The sequence below is a fragment of the Epinephelus lanceolatus genome, chromosome 2, assembly GCF_041903045.1.
Source record: "Epinephelus lanceolatus isolate andai-2023 chromosome 2, ASM4190304v1, whole genome shotgun sequence".
NCBI lineage: Eukaryota > Metazoa > Chordata > Actinopteri > Perciformes > Serranidae > Epinephelus > Epinephelus lanceolatus.
The window spans coordinates 38,519,487-38,536,294 of NC_135735.1; the positions used below are offsets into that span (position 1 = coordinate 38,519,487).

At 41.3% G+C, this 16,808-nt stretch overlaps 1 protein-coding gene across 2 annotated transcripts in view; it reads right to left on the reverse strand.

Moving 5' to 3' along the window:
- Window positions 1–16,517, reverse strand: part of chst8 (carbohydrate (N-acetylgalactosamine 4-0) sulfotransferase 8) — a 210,049-nt gene extending 193,532 nt beyond the window's left edge. The window contains exon 1 of one of the 2 annotated variants that reach the window (XM_033626089.2): window positions 13,831–16,517. The gene's annotated coding sequence lies outside the window, so the exon portion shown is untranslated. The remainder of the gene's footprint in view (window positions 1–13,830) is intronic. The other variant, XM_078161471.1, reaches the window with a different exon arrangement.
- Between the last annotated feature and the right edge of the window lie 291 nt (window positions 16,518–16,808).

Consider the following 16,808-nt stretch of genomic DNA (forward strand, 5'->3'; position numbering starts at 1 on the left):
CAGGTTTAGCTGAAGTATCCTTTAATACAACTTAAGATTTATTTGACTTGCTCCCAAGCAGCAGCCTCCAAGGCTGAAAAATGAAGCCAATATGAAGTGCCAAACACTGCAGTTACTCAGATGGCCACTTGAGGCTTAAACCACAAGCGAGTCAATCCCCATAGACCCCCATGTTAAAATGCTCATCTTTACAGAAATAAACATGTTTATGACTTGGTCCAAAAAACAGATCTGGTCTCCACAGAAAATTTCGTTCATGACAACTGTACACGGGGTGAGTTTTTATATACCGTAAAACTTCAATTAGTAGCCCAGGCTATTATTTGCTTAAATCACTTAAATCAACAGGCCTATATTTGGGACAGGTGTCTGTATGGGACAGGCCTTTACTTCCTTTTACACAATACTGTTGCTCAGCAAAGATCAGGAAATACAACTGAATAGTTCATTTAAACCAGTATTGATATTACTTGTTTAAAAATTAGGCTTCAGATAATTCCAGTTTATCAATAATGAATCATTCATTTGATCTAGCTCTGACAGACAGCACATCAGAGACAGACTTAAGGCACTCAAGGATTACACACAACACCACTTTATCCTGTTAAAATAATACTCACAACTTGGATTTCATCTTGTGAAAAAAATTCTTGATTGTTTTGATCTGAGGCCCTTTATGGACTAAAAGAATATCAATAACTTAAAGGATAATTGCGGAATGGACACATAATTTGAAGGTGCCAACAACCTGGTTATATACATCCAAAGAATTTCTATAAAAAATGATCTGCTTGGCAACCAGTCCAGGTGTCTGGGCCTGTCTGAGACAGGCATTTATTTGTCAAAAAGTGTAGCCACACCAGGCTAGTAAAAGGGACTGGGTGATTTATTGGGACTAGGCTTTTAATTGGAGTCTAATGGTAACTCACCTGTTTACATTTTATTAAGGCTTAAAGGTACGCGTAATTAGGAGTGTGGTTATTTTGACTGACAGGCTGTCTGTGAGCTGTCACCACAACATAAAAGTCAGATCTACCCCTCCCTCCTTCACAGCTCCACCCTCTTGTCTTAATATGGTAACATTAGGTTCCAAAAAACCAAAATGGGGACAGCCAAAATATAAAACTCAAGACTTCAAAACAGCAGTCCACAAACCAATGGGTGATATCACAGTAGCTAGGTTCATGATTTTGTACAGTCTATACTCTATCCAATTGATCACTGAATTCCGTCTGTAATTGCAGAGCAGTCACAGCCCAACAGTAAGACAGACAGCAGTAGGATAACAGCCATAGGAAGATAGGGTCATTCTAACATGTTCTCATCTTAAGTTGTCAAGTATCGCAGATTTGTTAGTGGACATTCATATCAAAATATTATGCATCTGCATCTCTTGTTGATGTTCCGCGATTGGCATATCAATTTACGCCTGTTACATGCAATGTGTCTTTTCAAAATACACTTCCATTGTCAGAGGAAATGTACGTTTCTGCTCATTAGATGCATAGTCCTTTTGAAAATACACTTAGAACACAGGTAAAACACCTTGTTTTTATGTTTGTTTCCTTGTTCAACGAAAGCACATGTCAAGTCAAGAAATAAACATGCACACGGGATGAGAACAGCGGCCTCTGCGGTGAAAGTCGAGTGTTTTGTTGGACCCACCACCCTTCCCTCCCACCTGCCCTATAGGGACTTTCAAGCAGTTACAATCTGACGCCATCCAGCGCTGGACGGGGTGTCATACCGCTGTGAAAGGCGTCTGTTTGTGTCAGTGTCTGATGCCAAAATCACTGACAAAGCAGCAGTATTTGACAAGTTGGGAATGAGAATGGGCTGGTCATTCTGTTGATTGCATTTACAATGACAAACATGCTTTTCATTCGATTTTCTCTGGGCTGCTTGCCATCCGCTGCTTGATAGACGTGTCCTGTATCTGTGTATGTACCTCTGTTAGTGTTCAGAGAGAGTGAGAATTTTTCTTACTGACTGTGTTTCTTCTGTCCCTCTCTTTCCCTCCTGCCTCTCACATAATGAGATGAACATTTTCACTTTCTCTCCTAGCTCAGAAGGCTTCCTCTAATCCTTCCAGGGAAGTGACTCACATTACAGCATTCTTCAGTTTAATGCACTTTAATAGCATTAATATCTGCTTTTGCCTCCTCAGCTGCAATAAACACCCCTTACATCTTAAGAAAGCCGCTTAAGAGCAATTGACATTGCAAGTGTACCAAAACAGAAACATACCTCGGATGAAAAGCAGAATAACTCATTGTAAAAGAGTAATCTGCTTTTTTTTTAATACACTGGCACCAGCCCAGCCCAGTGTGGCACATGGTGTACTGTAAACAGACACTGGGGGAACTTGGACAAGGAGCAGCCAGCTCCCTGTAGTCCTTCCTACTCACTCTCGCTGTTTGGAGGAGGCCTGCAGATATGGGATGAACACGAGTCCCTGCCACCTTCTGTGCCACCCATGTTGCCGCTGCAGTGACAGCCAAGGTCAACTCAGGAATGTCAGAGGGCTCCAGCATGGAGATAAGACTCTCACAAAACATCTGAACCACCATGCTGCTTTTATGAAGGAAAGAGAATCCTGCCCCTGAATTATTCAATGGGTCTCCCCCACCCTAAATAACAGCCGGCAAGCATTGTTTGACATCCCGAATGAATAATTAAGGACTGACCTTTTGTTCCCATTAGAGGTGATAGGTTGATAGCGCCATACTTTGTGGGTGAGGCTGTGAGACAATGTGAAGGTGCTGTGCAGAGGAACTAGGAATTTTCTGTATTACAATTAGTCAAACTCTTAGGCTCAAGCAGTGATGCTAAGAAAAGAAACACACTGTGTCCCTGTAGGATGCATTGATATACAAAGATGTAGATGCGGTCTCTGTTGATTGTTCCTAAAGCACAGCCTGAAGCCATTCTTTGTCACTACTTCCCTGTTCTCTTAAGAATTGTACTGTCGCTTGTCCCTGACACATCACAGACATTTTGATTATGCCAGTCAAGATCTTGTTTTCAGCTCTGTGAATCAGAAATGATGTATTAACACAAAGTCAATCCCAGCTCAGCTGGCTAGGTCCGGTTTGATGGCGTTCCAATGAATTATGGTCTGGTTCCCAGTTTAGTATTTCAATGAGGCAATGAACCAAAGAACACTGGACAGCACTAAATCTACACAGTATATCCAACATGTAAAATATTACAACCATGATAATAAATTATACTTTTCACTGACATCATATATGTTTTATTAAGTGTTTAGTCTGGCCATTAATGTTTAAGAAAGTCCTTTTGCAGCATGAAGAATAAAGTTAGAGATGTTGTATGTTTTTTTTATTGTAAACAAATACCATGAAAACACTAAAACCAATATATACTCTACTTACAAGTAGGCCATTGTCTGTGTAGCAAAAGCCTCATATAGACTGTTTAATTGCTATTTTGTTGCTAGGGTAACAGCTTTGATCCCTGTTAACTTCCTGTTAGTTACCATGGGAGCTGTAAAAGAAGGAAAAGACATGACATCAGTGACACCTTTTCAAATTTTGCCATGATGCCAGACTTGGGCCACCGTTATTGAAATTAATGGGGTGGGCACAGCAAGTCCTGCTATAACCCAGCATATCTGTGTTATTTCACCTTTGACTAAAAAATCTAAACATGCACATTTATTTTTCTGTTTATTGGTCTCCAAACAGATCACGGCTCAGTCTACTGTCCATTTGGCCCAAAATAGCTAATGGTACATCATGATACGTGACCAAACAGGGCAGGTCCCACCTGTTATCACTGACCAGACTGCAACAGTAACCAAATAAGTGTATTAATGGCTCTGATAATTAATCTGTATGCACTCAAGATTTAGGTAAAAATCCACCAAACCAAGTAGGGCATCTCAACATATAGTTTCCTTGTTAGCTATAGCATTAACAAACAACCCAACAGGAAGTACACTTGGATCCATTTAGAATGTTCATGTTGGCAAATTTGAGACAGTCTATATCTAAGGCCCTGTTTACACCTGGTACTAACATGCCTCCTGGGTGATCGGGTCCCAAACAGACAGCTCTACATAGAGGTGTAAATGCAACAAATGCATGCGTCTTGAGATCCGACTGCTCCGATGACATTCAAAACTGGTCTGGGCTGCATGTGGCCACATTCTTTCAACCATGTTTACGCTATTATGTCCTTGGCCACATTGAATGGCCACTTATACTCCTTTTCGACAGTCATGGGCTGGCTTGGCTTGGCTTGCATTTCCATTACAACAGGGCTACCCGCTTGAAGGTGTGTCTTAAACTGATGACGGCTTGTCTTGACTGATGATGTTTAAAAGCAGTGGGCTGATCCACGGCTAAAGTCCCCTGTTATTTTTGTTGCATGTGTTTTTCCACAGCAGGGTAGGTAAAAGAGGTCTACCTGTTGGAGATGAGCTGTTTGCAGAGGTGCAGTAAGAGCCTGTTGTCTGCAGCTCTTCATCAACATCTCACTGTGGCTGTTTCTGATTTTACTTTCCCCCCTGCTGTATTATTAGACTTGCCTTTATTGAGGAGAAGCTAACAAAGTTCTGCTAACTCAGTAACAGCACATTTCATTTTCTATAGATTCTTCACAATAAAAGTCTACCTTTATTTTGTTATGTATAAACTTTTATTGTGAAACACCAAAATATGTTTTCGAGCAGTAACTTCGCACAACCTCTAAAACGGCAGAATAAAAGTAAAATAAAACTGATATCTAAAGTAAAAACAGGACGCAGTAGAGAAACTAAACTCCAAACCACAGAGATTCAGTCAGGGTATGAAATTAACAAAATATTTTGGGGGCAATTTTGGCCCCCACGGTCTAAAAAATGGGGGCATTTTCGAAATGTTTGGGGGCCATCAAAAATTGTAATTATGTTCTAAGAATAAGCACATGAAAAGCAAAACCAACTAAGATAGTGTCTTCACTCTTCAGTAGAAACCACTATAAATGAAACAAATAATGGGTTACATAAAGTTATGGTTGCAAAATGTCACTCAGATTTCCTATAATTCAACCAGTTTAAATGTGATGACTTAACCATTAATCTGCTGATAGCAGTACTAATGTTTCACCACATTACAATTACTTTTACTGTTAAAAAGGCCAAATTACTATAAATTCCTTAGATGCAATCCTGGAAGTAAGTTAATTTAAAATTTAACATTCATTCTACCTTAATTTTTCATTAATTTTTCATTGTGTAGACACAGATCACCCAAGAAATGGTTAGTTTATACTTATGGTACAGCCCCCTCCCCTTCTCTGTCAGATTACTCTCACGTAATCAGTGCAATCTCGTTGATTATGTCTGGAAAATGAGTTGTAGACGTGACGGTAAATTAATTTAATGAAAATAAAATTATACTTTAATGTCAGATTGTAATACTGTTAAAAATATAAATACATATAGTTGTTTCAAAAACTTGGGGGCAATTTTGGCCCCCGGAACATGGCTTTTGGGGGCATTCTTGGATAAATTGCGGGCCAAATGGCCCGTGGCCCTTGCTAATTTCTGACACTGGATTCAGTTAGAAGCTACAAAAGTACTAAGAGCTGAACAAACAGAGACTTTTAGGAACGCTTTTATCTCTGGTCTCCTGTAGACAGAGGTGAGTAGAGTCTCACAACACGCACGTTTGTTTGGGGTTGGCTGCAGTCGGCGAGACGTCACCACTATGTGCTTGAGGGCAGGCAGCTGGCTTTTGGACCTACTCCTAAGAAGGTCCATCTCCGACGCCACTTGCCGTGGCACGGTGCATCTAAACTGACAATGGAAACACAAATTGCCGCGACCAAGAGTGCCCGTGGAAAAAGGGTATTACTAATCTGACAGCCATGCTTGTCTGGCACCCCATCATATAAGAAAACTTTTCTTGGTGCAGTTGCATAGACACAGAAATTAAGGACCATTTCTGGAGCCACTCTCCTCCCAGCGAACGGTCAATTCAACGCCTGTACTGTTAGTACGAGCTAACACAAAAGCAGCTGCAGCTGTTACACAGTCCCATCAAACTCACGCAGACAGTGAAATGACTCAGCTCTTTCGTTGACCCTGTTAATTACGTTTAGGTAACGTTAGCGGTATGTGTGCAGCTGGGTGAACTCTTACCAGCTGTACCATGAACAGTGCTCACAATCCTGCAGCAGCAGACTAGGCTGTTAGTGTGCATGTAGCATGACAAACCTCCCGCAATTTAAAAACAACACATTTGGTCTTCGCAAACGTAAATGATTTACATGTTTATTTGTACATAGAGAGGGTTAGTGAGATCCGATTGCAAGTGGTCAATGGAGACGCACATGGAGACGCATTCTAATGCCAGGTGTGAACAGACAGACTTAAAGCTGTAGACAGATGTTGATACCAACTGTAAACAGGCTCATATTTTGAACTAGATCTCCATTGTTTTCCAAAAACTATAAAAAGCACATCAGTGAGTCAGTGTTGCACTGGGTGACATTTTCCTTCATTACAATGAACATGAAACTGTTACTTATTTTGAGTCCATCCCACATACACTTCTTGCTTCTGTAAATACTAGAGAACCAAATGTGTATTGATTCATAGCAAGGTTCGGTTATAACATAGGAACATTTTTTTGTCGAATGGCCAATATGCACATTTGTGTGTGTGTGTTTGAGCTTTGGTCTGCAATGGGTGCTTTATGCAATATAGTTTTACTTATATGGATATTTTTTTAGTATCACAAGTGATATTTCACAATCTGTTCTGTTAATGTAAATATGAGAGTGCAATGTGTATTTAAAACAGGCATATAGATCTTCACTCTACTTTATGCTTTTCAGTTTTAACCAGCTGTACCTGCAGTTTCACTGAGAGCCCGCAGCTCCATCTGCCTGTGTGTCTCTGTGCTGGTTAAGCTGCTGCTACCAGGGTTTTGCTGATGAAAATTATGCATGATATTTACAAACAAATCAAGTGAACATGCTGTGGCTAATTTTCCATACAAATACTATTAATGTCATAATTGCTTGTAATAACTCAACTCCTGATCCAAAATGACATGTTTGAGCACCGAACACAGATTAACTCACCTTACACTCTTAAAATTTACATAGAAAATCAGCTGACTAATGTTAGTTACATTCAGTGAATTTTTTAATTCTGTGATGTCTGTGATCATTTAAATTACAAGTATCAACTGCTGGAAATTTGTTGTTGTGCATCTCAGAGACGTTACTGCTGGTGCTGCAGCTCACTGTCAATGCGTGGTATAGCCTGAGGGTTGCCAGATCATTAGGTCAGATATCCCCCATATCTCACTCTTTCACTCCTCAATAAATCCCATTTTTTATATAAACAAGAGACACACACACCTGGCAACTATGCATAAACCTCAGTGGTTAACCCTTTACGGAGTTAACACAAAGAGATTGTTCGGTCCATTCCCAAATCTCCATGTATGGCTGATCACTATTCCTGATACATGCATTGTATACTCCTGTTTGAGTAAGGTCTGCTAAACCTTTCAGCAGGTTATGTGAACAACGACCTTACGAAGGAAGGAAATCATCTCTATGGAAACAAAAATAGCTTTTGATAGAATTAATTAATTGGAGAATCTAAATTTACAGATTGGATGCTGTAAAATACCAACTGTGATTGATTAGCTGTCTGCATACAGCCAGAAGAGCGAGCTCCCGGTTGCTTCTTTCTCGAAGACGTCAGCGAGTTAGCACTGAGTACGGACATCTTTATTGATTCTCTCCCCTTCCCAGGGACAAAAACATTTTAAATCTAACAAAACATTTTCAACAATTGCCGACGTAATCATGTTAACTGTTTTGGTTCACTCTCATGGGCTGCAGCAGGCTGCCATTTTCGACAAAAAAAAAGCCGGTGAACATAGTGGAGTGTTTAGCAACTATTTCCTTCAGGAGTTGGTGGAGACCAAACACAGAGATAAAGGAGAGTGAAACATGGACTTACATGTGCCAGGTGGCCAAATAAATGCAAATGTTGCTCTGCATCTGCTGGATGCGTATACACTATTGGAACAACATCACACCAACGAGCCCCCAACAAATTCCTCCTTCATAAAAGAGCACTTGTCAGCCTGTTTATACAATGGATTATCACTTATAAATATACAACCAGCTTCCTGTGCATAGCTTCACTAAAATGAACCAGACAAGAGGGAAAAACTCAATAAAAAGTCTATGGACACCATGACGGGTGCAAGAAGCATTGTTGTGCCATATAAATTAAATAATCTGCCACTTCTCATGGAATCAACCGCAGAATTAAAACATCAAATCAGACAACACGAAGATGTATTTACAATATAAACTCCACAGGAGCTGCAGCAGACCAATATTTACAAGCTAAAGAGAGCCTGAGCAGTTCCTGCACAGTGCAAAGCATACTGTACGCACACTTTACACACACACACACACACACACACACACACACACACACGTTTTAAATTTACAACAGTCAGGGAGTTTGTTGTTGCATTCGTCTGATTGAGAGTATTGTTCACCATGAAGTCCACAACGTACTCCATAATGCCCAGCAAAGGCTTGAGACATGACTTAGACAACTTGTTTCCCTCAAAAACTGCCATTGCAGGTTTTGAGGGAAATTTCAGTGAAATCCAGCAAAACTCATAAAGCTAAAGAGACCTATTTTATGTAATTTGGTTTTATGCTATTCAGCACAAATAAACTGTTGAGTGTACACAGACACCTTGGCAGCCACATTTTAACTGCCAGGCTGACTAGATAGAGCAGCCATGTCCCAAGAAATTACATATACAACTATTATGAAACAGTTAGTAAATTTTTGAAGGATACATAATGCCAAGCAAATTATGTTTTCTATGAACATAATGAGGAAATTATGCTAATTTCTGTATCTGACAAGTCAAAATTTTGATACTGAACATGTCAGCATAATCACTGAAAATTGTGTTTATTTATTTATTTATTTTTCACCAGAAAATAGTCATACAGTATTCACTTGTAAGGACTACAGTTTGATTTTTCTGTCATTAACTTTTAACTGAAAACACAACCTTTCCCTAACCTTACCCACAGTGCTTTTGTTACCTAACCCTAACCACAGACAGGAGTCTGGACGTAAATCCAGGCCTCTGGTGTCACAGTCTTGCACTTTGTATGTTCTCCATCCACCATGGTCACCTCCCTGCAAATCCAGCATGGTACATACATTTAGTGTTTCATTAACTCAAAGTGTCTCTGAACATAACCCAGGCCGCGATTGCATTGTCACTACAACATAATTATGTATTTAATTTAGTAATATATTAACAGAATTTCTAGGAAGCAGAGTTAGTCAGTGCTGTGGGGCTATTTAACAGAATCAGTTACCTGTCAGCCCTTGTGGGAAATGTTTGTATCAAGTCTGTTTGTGAAATTGTGATCAAGATTCACTGTACCAGTCACACATGGCTTATTTTGTGTATAAAGAACATTTACAGAAGCTTTATCGACTTACATCACAGCAACAAAAGATAAATTTCAATAGGCAGTTAATATGTAAAAAGATTATGGTTGTCATGTTGTATGGTTTATATGTTTTATGTTGATCAGTACTTTTGATGAAGATGCCAGGGAGCGAACATTATGATTGGACATCTTTATTGATTTTCTGGCTTTGGGTGTAACAAAGAAAGCATTAAGAGATAGGCCAACATATTGTTGGTTTTGGTCTTTTCATGGGGTTTGTTGTAAAAGGCAAAACATACAATAACACCAGCACAGTCCTTTAAGAACACAAAGCTCTTTTGTTGTTTCTAATATACAACAGTTTGCACAAAATAGTGCCATTACTGGACCGGGTCTATACATCACAGTCTTCTCCAGAAAAATGTTTTTCACCGAAGTGGGGCTTCTGGTTCCTTCACTATGTGAGGAAGAAAACCAGAGCTGCAGTACGCCCGCAGTGACACACTCAGGAGAGTGCTACTCTGAGGCGAGCACAGATTCCTGGTTTAAGTAGAGATTGGGTGCTGAAGACAGACCATATTTATAGCCAGGGATAGGAATAATTCATCGTGATCAAAGTGCAGATCATGCTCCATTCCATCAGAGAGCAGATGTGGCAGAATGAAAAGAGCACGCTTTCTCTCTGTCTGCTCTCTAGCGGCCTCCCAAATGGAAAACAGTGAGGCGAAGTTATCTCAGTGGAGCCGCTGTGTGTTTGTCGTCATGTGCTCTGCGCTTGTTCTCAGGCGGCTTCTCTTTAGAACGGGAGCAACGGCTCCAAGGTGTAACATGCAGTACAAAAGAAAAAGGAGGGGGGGAAAAAAAGTGCAACACACATGCAACATGTCCTTTCAATCAGAGCGAGGAGTGAATATTTGAGCTCACAGCAGGGGGGCAAGTGCCTGAAGCCATGTGCCATAAAGCGCATATACCACGACCGCTGTCACATTGCTCCTGTACAGGCATGTGAATAAATTAGATCACAGAGTCAGAGGTCAGAGCTGACTGACTGAATGAAAAGCTGCATTTCTGTTTGAGGTAACCCTCCATTCTACTTGTTTTCTGTGTGTAATTTGCCACGCAGCTTTGATTTGTTGCTTAATATTATCAGTGAATGCCACTGTCAACAGTGAGACCACACATGTTGGCACAACACTCTCCACACATGCACACAATAGCAGCATCCCACCATACCAGTTTCTTTCATTTCATTTTTGTCTCACCCCTCATACACTCACTTTCCCAGGGACACACAATTTCCCCTTTTTTCTTCCCCTCTTTTGTCTTTAGTCTCTCCTGCCTTTTTTTCTCCCAGTAATGCTCTCTCTCTGCAATCACACACAAACACATAGACACACACATGCCTGCTTCTTCCAGTTTCATTTTCTCTCCCACCCACACACAGACACACACATGCGCCTGTTTCTTTCTCTCTTTCATTTTCTGCGTCTCCAACCCTTTCTGCTTCCCTGTCACTTCTTCAATGCACATACACACACACACATACACACACACACACACACACACCCACACACAAAAAATACACACACATAAGCACAAGTGTGCAGACATACAAGCTCCTTCATCTTCTCTTTTATTTCTTCTCCCTCCCACACTTTTCCTTTTGCTACTTCCATGCATGCACACACACACACACACACACACACACGCACACAAGCACACACTGAGGCGCCTGTTTCATTCGCTCTCATTTGCTCTCCCTCTCTCACCAGCCCTTTCTCTCCCAATCACTCCTTCAACACACACTCATACGTACATACATAGTACCTCTTTCTCTCTGTCTTTTTACCATGTCTCTCATTCTGCCTCCCTCCCACAATCATGTACACACACACGTACACACACATACACGTACACACACACTACCAGCAGTCCAGCTTCCCTTACTCCCAGCTGGGCTTGGACAGCTCTCTTCCTCTGGCCTCACTGGGCCATCTGGAGTGCAATGTCCCCGCTCCGCTGGGCCCCTGCCAGCCGCTGAGCCTCCCAGGATGAGCACAGCATCTTCAAGCACAATTTGTACGCGTCAAAGCTCTGCTGTGTGTCCAGTGACCCAGCTGAGTGAAGTCATTGAGACTTGCATTTCCCACCTCAAAGGAGCCTCATTCTGCTTTGATGACACCTGCGTTCTGCATCTCTCCGGATGGAGGACGGCACAGTAATTGATTAAAGCCGCTGAGCAACCTTACTGGCAATTACAGCTCTGTTTATGAGCTCATTGAGGGTTTGTCTTTGCTTGAGGAGTGGATATGACAAACCTGGCACACGTGTCAAGTACCTTGACAAGCTTTTCAGGTGAAAATACACCTGTGTTCTACGTACATTACAAAGTCTAGCAGAATAAAGGAAGAACATGGCAGCTCCTCCAGTAAAGGCATGTGACTCAAATTAAATTATGCAATGGACACTGGCAGGGACTTTCGTCTGTCCATGGGAAGTGTTACATTTCCACAATAGCAAAATACAAACTATTTTGTAAATAGCTGCGAAACCTGCATTCAGTAATGTTAGATCCTCTGACTCAATGCTTACGTAGTTATCTAATCCTTATTATGAAGTGTAAAAGACTGGATGGATTTCAGCCACCACTGTGCAAACTTGTTGCAGCTTTAAGCCTACAGAGTTTAGAGCTAACTGACTTTAATAACTGGAATAGGAAATAGCAAAATGTAATTTAATACAAAAGACGAGAGAAACTTGCCTTTGAAATTAAGTCGTGCCTTTTGAAATTGATCCCAACTTAAGTTATTCAGCCACAAGTTTCCCACCTCAAAGGGGCCTTGTTCTGCTTTGATGACACCCACGCTCCCTCTCAGCTCGACAGGGTAATTAATTAAAGCAAGTAAGTCACAGTACTTGCAATTACAGTGGTTTAAGATCTTCAAGATCCAAACAATCTTTTTATAACTGACCACCAACACACAAAGTGAATGTTGAAAATCAAAGGAAAACAAGTGGCAAATGCAATACTCCAAACCTCCTTATTGGATAATCACTTTCCATTGGTTTCATTTGGCAGCTTTTATTTGGATCTCTTTGGACAACACTCTGGAAGCGACTAGAGTTTTAAAGTCCCTACGAAGCTTAAGGTTGTTTTCAAGATGCTGGAGCAAAATCATTTACGCTATACGAGTGGCATAACCCAAAATACATGCACGCCTGCGGCCAGTTAGTTTGCAGTAGCTATTTTTATAGTCTAGCAAACACACCAATCCTATGTGACACCCGAGAAACACACACAAACTCTGTCCTGATCTTTTCTATTTTCTGATTGTGCTCAAGTCACAGGTTTGCCGAGCTAGAAAAAAAATTAAAAGCCATTAAAAACTGTGAAATGGATCACTGACCCTCATCATCAAGTACAAAGTTGTTGTTGTTTTTTTCCACATAAATTGATTTGGGAAGCCTGAGAACCACTAGCGGAGCACCAACAAAATGCTATACCATACGGATGTGTGCAGCACGAAGTTATCAGGTACCAGCAGGCAGCAAAGTGAGAGTCCAACACACACCGCTAGCTCCCTCAGTCACTGCTCCAATACAAAGAGTCTCTACTGTACATAATGTAACCCAAACAAAGCATGAGGAGTGATGCCTGCAGCAGTTTCACTGCTTTATTTGCATGTGACAGACACCAGATGCACCCATTACTGTCACCCCAACAATGAATCTGTCCTTTGTCATATCTTGACGTGTGAGAAAAAGACTTGAAAGCACAAAAAAGAAAGTGCAATTACAGTCAATAGACAATATTATGCTTAATCTTGCAATGACCCCATGGTCTCATCATTTCAACACTAATGAATTGTGTTTACAGTCAAAGTAAATGCTGCATAATGCACTGCACCCTAAAAGCATAATTAATAGAGAAAAGACAAGCAAAGCATTCATTCTCAAACTTTGGTGCTAAAAGGTTTCAACGCCACAGCAGGAAGCAAAAACTAATTTATGAGGTAACAGCTGAATGGACACCAAGGGAAATTTTGGAAAGTAAAACACTTAATGACATGCACACAGAGTGAAATCAACAGGCAATCTGTGACATCTTTGGTTCAATACTTAGTCAATACTTTTGACTCAATCATGTAGAGCAAGCTAAGTCAACTCACGAGAGATTGATGCTGTAACTTTGTAGCTATAATCAATCAATGATCGCAAACTTCAAAATGAAACCCATGCAGACACTCAGGACAACAAAGACACAGAGCAGTGTGGAGTCTATAATTCAGTCTCTCAGAGTCATGACTGAAACAGCTTATCTGTATTTTTCCTGCACGACACATCCAGTGTTGGACTTACCTTGCTGAAGCTGGCAAATAGCACGAAGCTCAGAGAGCTCAGTGAGAGCGTCCTCCTCTTCTTCACTAGTTGATCAGCCAAGTCTGTTCTGTTTCAGCACCACGGAGAGCGCGTCCGCCTCTTTGGGGGAATGATGCAAGTTAATGGTTGACGTTGTGAACGCATCGACTGTGCACACCGAGAACACGTCTCCTTCAAGTTTGATGCCACCTCGTTGATGCTCTGGCTGGAGCAAACATGACTCGCCGTGCCTGATGCTTTTAGAAGGAGTGCGGCCAATCACAGCGCCTCTCGCTCTTTGCTCTCACATCTTTGCGCATCCCCGAAGAGTCTCCTAGGACCGGTGCCTGTCTGCCTCCAGGCGGGGCACGGCTGCAGAAATAGTGACTTTAAGACTGGCTTCTCCTGCTATTGGAGCATATCTTCATTTGCTGTGCTCTTCTTTGTCTTCAAGGCGACGCTGATACTGATAAAGATAGGGCTCTGAATTTCCTCTCCGCGCATCGACTCCGCACGGGAGCAGTGGGAGCCCGGAGCAGGAGGAGTGTCTTTTACAGTCCGAGTTCATTAAAGACTCTTCTAATATGGATGAGCCGCGTGTCTCATGGTTATTATAACCCGTCTTTTCTTACCAAATGGCGGGATCACGGCGCGCTGCAAGTGTGCACTGTATCACCGCTATAATGAATGCAACTGAGCTGGATCTCCTTTTAATCGGAGATGTGAGAAAGAGATATATCCAGGCGATTAGATCCAACGTCATTAATTAATTATGAATTAGATATTAATTGTGATTTAGAAAACAGTGCCACTGTGCATGTGGGAGTGTTAATGGATGTCTGTGTGTGTGAGGATGACTTTTAGACTGTTAACCAACTGATTGGGCACAACAGCTCAACTGAGGTGTCTCCAGTTTGCACTACAGCTGCATTCAGCATTCAGTGTTTTAGTAGGAGCAGGATTTCTGCTTTCATCAGGGTCAGGAAGTGTATGTTAAAATAATATGTCCCCAAACATGTGTGGAGGGATGTTTTATGATTGAATATTATATATTTATAGTGTCAGTTACGTTTTTCAAGCCACTTACATTCAGTTTCTGATGTCAAATTGCATTTAAAAAAAAATCCAGATTACATATCCCAGTCTAACCAGTTTGGATCAGAGGCATAGGCAGACAACACATGCACAGATGTGTGAGTCCACCTGCTGCCAGTTCCTCAGATAACCGTCTCAGGCAGTCACACATTGTTAATGTAGCTATATGGTGTGCAATTGATTTCAGTTTGATTGTATTGATTGGAGGTCCCGTCACTCTTTTCCATTATGATAATATCAAAGTGCCACTTCAACATAGTGGCCTTGCCAAATTAGGCTGGTGTAAAATATCACAGCCTCCAGCCAGTGAGCAGCCATCAGCCTCAGAAAAAGCACACACAATAAGCTGTTTAATCTTGCACTGATTTGAACTAAAGGATTTTGCCCAGTCATTTTCTCTAAAAAAGGGATGCATAGTTGGAAAAAATAGAGCTTTAATGAAAAGAGAAAAGGCCCTGTGGGATGGATATCAAAAGCCAGTGGATGTGCATAATTCATCTCAGACTATTTCATAAAGCCTTGCAGAAAGACTTTCTTTAACCTGTTTTTTCCCTTTTACAAAAACTCTAAATATTAGCCCTCTGCACTGCGCAGGAGGGAGACTGTTCATCTGCTGAGGCGGTATGTTTTTCAGTTTTGTTTCCTAAGTGACAGCTAGTTCAAGTAAAAAAGCTCAATTTAGAGCCCTTGGGAAAGTCTATTGCAGAAACTGGCGAGGACTCATTTAAATTAATTTAAACTGCCAGGCGTGCTCATCCCTATTATCTGGCATGAGCTATTGGAGTTGGTCAGAGTCAATATAATATTTAATCATTTTTCTAAACTGCTATGTTTATAAGTAGGAGTAGTGCTGAGACTACAGATATTTGTGATCAGCTATAAGTAACAGATATGTGAAATGTTGCAGGTGTACCAGACTTTTAACAATGTATATGTTCAGATGAATACTGTTCGTCATTGCCTGTCTTTGTGGTTTTGTCAGTGAGCGGTTTCATTTCAGGGTGTGGCTGCTAAGACACATCTGAGGCTTCAGCCGTCACAGCTGACACACTCACATGCTCCTCCTGACTTGAGCACACTCCCCTCTGCTGGCGTTAGGCAGCAAAGAGAAATTCTTCCCTCAGCTTTGTTTGGCTGCAGGGACTCTGGGTACAAGTCCAAGAACACTAATTCAGACCCACAGGAAGGCTTTGCTATCCACTGCAGCACAAGCAGGGTTTATTGTGGAGCCTTTTTAATTCACAAAGCTGCTGCATGTAAGTGGGGCAAAACATCGCCCAAGTCCTGAAGATCTAAGAGGCACCAGCACAGCAGCTGCAGCATGTCTCTGCTGGGACTGTGGGCCGTTCACCGCGTGTGGTATCAGCAGACCTGACTAGAAAATATGCTGAAAATCATCAGTGTTGCCTATTTTGCGTCAGTGAGGGTGGAAAAACTGTGTATGCGCTTTTCAATGTGACTTTATAAGGCATCATTTCTGGGATAAGAGTACCACAGAATGCATTACTGTACACTCAAATATGATGTGTCGTCTGTGTGTTACTCATTAAAGAAATACATTTCATTAAAAGAGCCATTTAAGAGTGATGAAGTGTTATATTATTTTGTGTGCTAGATTAATGAGATGTTTATTTTTTTATGTTTTGGTGACTTTGCTCAGGAAGCACCCTCTCAAAGTCAGTGGGATCACAACAGCATCTCAGATTGGAAATGTTCACAGGTCTAATGTGCCTTAATGAACATGTAGTCTGTTGGACAGCTAGTTTCTGATGGATATTGGAGGTTGTGAGTCTTGACACAATTCCCTGGCTAAAAGACAAACAACCCCCTCATGGCACACTCATCAGTTCCATCCTCTCACTGCTCATCGCTCATCCAACTCT